The following is a 5,783-nucleotide window of genomic DNA, read 5'->3' on the forward strand; positions in this document are numbered from 1 at the left end:
TGATTCCCATTTACCATGCATGCGTTTTAAGATAATAACATGCATGTATTTGCAACAATAGCCTGCGCTATTGTCTTCTCCATCTTCATTAATTCTGTAATTGTTTGCTGCCAGTGATTTACTGCCAAGTTTTGTGAACATCAAAGCGTTTTTTCTATTTTCTAAAACCAGACATAACCCATTAAATTAACATGCATATTGCATCTTGAGCTCAATAAGTTGCCTAATTAATTGTGAAGCAACAACAGCTTCTGGTTATTCTGACTATAGAACCCAGTTTGTCCCTCGTAGCTTGTGTGGTCGTGGTGTGTGTCTCCATCTTGCCGCACATATGTTCAGTGCGTATTTGTGTGTGCTGCTGAGAGTAAATGAGGACAGCGAGGTGTATGTGATGGTAATGCAGCTTCCAGTGCCCATTAATAACCAGGTTCCCTTTGATGTGGCCGCCGTGAGCGAGGTGGCCTCTCTTTTTGCATCAGTTGCGGCATGTAAATCCACTTGCTGTGTTACCTCCTTAACTGCTCGAGGATCTAAGTTTGTCCACCTGGTGGGTAATTTAAAGAACCTACCTACAAAGGCTGTATTATTTTTTTAAGTCAATATGTCACAATGGGCACGGTGGTTAGCACTGTTGCCGCACAGCAAGAAGGTCCTGAGTTCAATTCCACCATCAGGCCAGGGTCTTTCTGTGTGGAGTTTGCATGTTCTCCCCGTGTTTGCGTGGGTTCTCTTCGGGTACTCCGGCTTCCTCCCACCGTCCAAAGACATGCACTTAGTGGGGATAGGTTAATTGGTTAATCCAAATTGCCCATAGGTGTGAATGTGCGAGTGAATGTGAGTGCGAATGGTTGTCTGTCTCTGTGTGTTAGCCCTGTGACAGACTGGCGACCTGTCCAGGGTGTACCCCGCCTCTCGCCCTATGACAGCTGGGATAGGCTCCAGCGCCCCCCGCGACCCTGAAAAGGATAAGCGGATGCGAATGCGAATATGTCACAATGTTGAATAGCAAACCACTGTTACACGACTCTGAGAGTGTAGTATGAAGGTTTAAAGAAGATTCAGGCCATTTGTTTCACGTGAAACTTCTAATGGCTGCATTTGAATTGTGTCCAGTAATTTAGCATAATATTTTAACACCAAAATCAGATCATCATATTTAATCTCAGTTGAAGCATCAGAAACATAAGCTTGTATGTGTTATTGTTATTATTATATCAACTTGACAAGCTGACAATCAGTATGTGAGGTATTTCATTATAAAGTTGCTGCAATATAAATTTCTCAAAACATGCAGCTTGAATAACCATTTTTACACCCCAAAGGTGGCTGAAATTAATCATCCACTGTGCTGGTCATTGAATGTCTCACAGGCTTGTGAACAACACCTGATCGGGCTCTTGACCTTCCACTGAATGCTTTCAGGCACAAATCTCAATCCAAATACTCTGACAAAGTTGCCCTGGTCAGAATATTTCATGACAGAAAATAACTGTGAGCAGAATAGCTCAATCAATGAAATCTGTGGACAACACCGACTGAGTGCTTGTGTCCCTGTCTTGGTGTAATCATACTGCGTGCGTGTGTGGGTGTATGTCCATATTCTGCTGGCTGCATATGGGTGGATAGCTCATTATCTATTGTGGGCAGGCACAATGGCTTGGAGGCCAGGCCACGCTGGCCCAATAGCCCTGAACACAATACCTGTAAACAGCATTGAAAACACGGCCTAGCATGACCATGTTGTCTCACAATGACAATGCTGATGAATAGGGAGGTGGGCTTTTAAAACGAAAGGCTTTATGTGTTGAAGGTGGGAGCATGTTCCATAAATGAATGGCTGCAGCAGTGAAACTGATGACTGATTTTCAAACTGTAGTTTGTATCACACTGCACTGACAACTAACATAAACAACCACTGTATGACTTTAACAGATGTGCTAACAAAACGTAATGCAGAATCAGGTGCCATTCACCGTGGATGCTATGAATCAGCTCACTAGCATTAAGCTCCCGCTGAGTTGACTGAGCAATGTGGCCCTAATATGAGCGTCCTGGTACTAAAATCAGAACTAGAACAGTTCTGTGGGGTCTTTTGAATGACAAGTGTTGAACTGTCCATCATACAGGTCATTGAGTGTATGTCTCTACACTTTGATCTTTAAGGATGTTAAAAACAACAAGAGAAATCAAGTCAGTCTGTATGAAGATCTTTGCATTACATGCGCTTCATTGCATGTGGGCTAAGTAACATTAATCCAGTCAAATAAAAGACTAGTCAACATACAAGTTTTGCCTGCTATTTCAGCCGTTGCACGCCCACCGCATATTCACGAGCTCCCCGTCAACCCGCTGGCTTCCATTACGCTCAGTCGGATGTAATGGACCTAATTCTTTTGACGTTCTCTTTAAGTGAGTTTTGCAATCAGCCTCACCTCGCTTTCCCTTTCTGTCTTTGTACTCTCTTAATGTATCTCTTTGTCTCTGTAACCAAGTGGCTCCTCTGTTCTGATTTGTCCTCATTTCTACAGTGCACTTTCATTCAAGGCAACTGGCTGGTTACTGTAGTATCTGACATCTCGTGGATGCTGCTGCTCAGCTGTTGAGCTTCACGGTCACACTGTCTTGAATGTCCGTGAAATGGACTGTGGATGTTCAAAGAAAACTAATGAAGCAGTGGTGAAAATAAACAGGTTCACAGTCGCAGTGATCCAGCTCTGTTCAGTATGACCTGAAACTAGTCATCGAGCCTATAATCTCATCAGGAAAGTGTTTACTTGAGGGCATGGATTGAGTGAGCCAAGGGCTGTTTTCACATGGACTTGTACATAACTGGAAGTCTTTTTGCAACTACAGGAGTTGCCCCCTGCTGGTGACGAAAGGTTTAAGGTACTTTCATAATAGCCTTTCTTTACAGACCTGGAAGCAGCATACATCAGCCTTCTACTGTCTACGGATTTAAGGGCGCCATTAAGAAAAACAACAAAAAACCCCAAAACAGGTGTAATAGTGGGATAATGGCATCATCTGACATTTTCTGTGGCTTTTGAGGAACTTTTAGAAGTATTTGGAAAAAATAAGGCTTGGAGATTGTGTTCATTAAGAATAAATTGGCAAGATTTGATCAAAAAGACCTTAAGAGTGTCGTCCTCCGGAATACAACTTTATCCTTCATTTGTGACTTTACCTCTGACTTCGAGTGCCATGTAACTAAGAGTAAATTAGTGCAAAAACATTTAGAAACATTTACATGAAGTAATGGTGTTCTGTATGACTTTATCAGTCTCTCACATCATTGTGGAGGAATTTTGACCCACTCTTCTTGACAACATTGCTCTGCTGTGATTGGGATTATTACCATGTCATGACTCAGTTTTAGCTCAGCTTTAGCTGTCATACTCACATTTAACTCCAGAACACTTTAGTGTACAGAGGAGCTCACGATCAACCCAATGACTGCAAGGTGCCCAGGTCTTGTGGCCCACCCCAAACCTTTAAACCTAACATATTGCTTTGCATTGTGGCCGGACGTCTTCACTTTTGTCTCACCCGTCCCAAGGACATTATTCAAGGAGTCTTGTTTGTTCAGATGCAACTTTGCAAATCTAAATCATGCTGAACTGTTCTTTAGAGAGATGAGGCTTTCTCCTTGCTTCTTTGAGGAAACAAGATCCGTCTGATCTTGGAGTGAGGTTACTGGAGTGAGTTTCCAACTCCTGGAAGGCTGGCAACCGTTTTATATGTTTTCCATTTGTGAATAATGTAACCAACTTTAAGGTATAAAGGTGAATTACAGCGCAATAATTACTTGGGCTCGTAATAAGACCCTGGCCAGAATCAGAATACACCAAATTCGTATGGAGCCAAAGTATTGAGCAGCAATAATGACCTGGACACAATGTTAACTTTTGAGTAGCCACTCTTGTATTGTTACAAAGTATAACAGGTATTTGTCCAATTTGTACAGATAAAGTATAAAATAAAATAAATAGTGTGCACACTCAACAAAATAAAAGTACTCGTTGGGGCCCTTTAAGAATTTAGAGTTAAGCTGGCGATAGCCAACTTCAAAGGTCCTTGTGAATGTAACTGGAATGTATGAGTGTGTGGTGTGTATCTTCTTTGGGGTAGATCGTCCTCAAAGTGGTTGGCTCGCCATCTATCACAACCAGAATATCGTCCTGGTCCTTGGACTTTTCCGTCCTCTCCAAAAAACCTGACCTATAATCCAGTTCATAAAATGTACATTCTAATCAGTCTGTTTCAGATGCATTGTTTAAGGTTAAAATACAAAATCAAATTATTGCATCACCTCATATTCATTGCATCAACATCTTAAATCTTATCAAATCTCACAGTTCTGTTGTACAACATTCAATTTTCAAGCATATCAATTATGAGAACTAAACATCTAAGTTGCTCAAATATTTCTCTATTCATGTAAACATTAATTAAACAATACTTATGGTAAGTAACCATTGACACTCAAAATACAATACACCATAACAAATTCAGAACTATGTGCAAATAAGCAACAAAATATACATGTGAGTTCAGTTCAGAGGCATTAAAGCAGTGTGCTTAATTTCTCCACACTATAGGCCTATTCGTGAGAGAGAAATGCACTAAAAATTACCCTCTAGATTACTTTAACCTCACAGTGAACTGACAAAATTTAGCTTTAGAGCAGCTAAGAACATGTTGCTCACCGTTGCTCTGTTTCACAAAAGCCCAACACACACTGGCGTTGGAATTGCAGCAGCTCTCCGGATGAAAAGTGAGTGGTTAGCCTGTGAGACACCGAGCTAGCATTAGCATGATCGCGACGGTAAGTCTCTACAAGTTTTTTCCATCAGAACAACACTCGTCTTACCGACGTTGCCTCTCTCCTTCATCCAGCCACTCGACTCCGGACTTCCAGCAGGTAAGTAGGCTGGTTTTCCTTCCTCTCAATCCTGAGTTTTCCTCTCTTTTGTCTGTGGATTTCTCGGTTTGAGTAGCAGATGCCTCCACTCCTCTTGCTGAGATAAGAAAAACCCGGGACACCATGCACCTCCACCTCACTTCCTGGCTGACAGGGTCAATGCGGCCTGGGTAGGCTCTGATTGGTTGCTGAGCTAGGTGCCCTCACGTGGGGTGAACTGAGAGGTGCATTCAATGGTCATAGGAAATACGACGCTTGTTGATGTGGACAGTTAATATAAAGAGAATAAGTATGATATTTTTCCATCTGGGCTACAATAATCTTTCTCACTGCACTAATGGAGTTCAAACTGTTTAGAAATTGTCTTAAAAAGTCAAAGATTGATGGGCAGCAACTATTGCTTATCTAAACTCATTGCTCATATCTTTCTTCCTTAACAAACTGCCAAATCCTCTGCTTATGTTAGGGGTGGTTATGTTGCAGCACCTGGCGGCTATTTACCCTCTTAATTCCTATTCCAATGGAAGCATTACTAAGCTTTTTATTTACTGCATTTTGGCTCAATTTTTGCTAAATAAATAATAACACAGTGCATATATATCAATTTTTGTAGGTTATCTGCGGTTGTATTGTCACATGACTGTATCTTAAAAAAGGACACAGACTTTACAACCAACTCACCTCATAGGGCTAATGGTATTTATTTTAGTGGCTAACTGTTTCGTAAGGTAGTGAGTTTAGCTAGATTACCTTATCGACATGCTCACTTTAGATTACCTCTGTGACCCACAGGAAGCATTCCCTCATCTTGGTCTGTTGACCAGCCCTACTTCAGCCACAGACATGCCTCTTGCTGCTCATG

The 5,783-nt window shown here is 41.6% G+C and overlaps 1 long non-coding RNA gene across 2 annotated transcripts; it reads right to left on the reverse strand.

Annotated features, from left to right (window-relative positions):
* Positions 1-3,898: 3,898 nt before the first annotated feature.
* On the reverse strand, positions 3,899-5,226 carry LOC146698335 (uncharacterized). 2 transcript variants are annotated; one of them, XR_014922900.1, is made up of 3 exons: positions 4,871-5,226; positions 4,707-4,787; positions 3,899-4,218 (listed from the first exon to the last, which is right to left on the reverse strand). It is a non-coding gene; the product is annotated as an uncharacterized LOC146698335 (long non-coding RNA). The 2 variants fall into 2 exon arrangements; XR_014922899.1 differs by having other exon boundaries at positions 4,707-5,226.
* Between the last annotated feature and the right edge of the window lie 557 nt (positions 5,227-5,783).

The sequence above is a fragment of the Copadichromis virginalis genome, linkage group LG11 (genome assembly GCF_057382275.1).
Source record: "Copadichromis virginalis isolate Kocher_CV1m ecotype Utaka linkage group LG11, C_Virginalis_male_GT1.1, whole genome shotgun sequence".
Lineage (NCBI taxonomy): Eukaryota > Metazoa > Chordata > Actinopteri > Cichliformes > Cichlidae > Copadichromis > Copadichromis virginalis.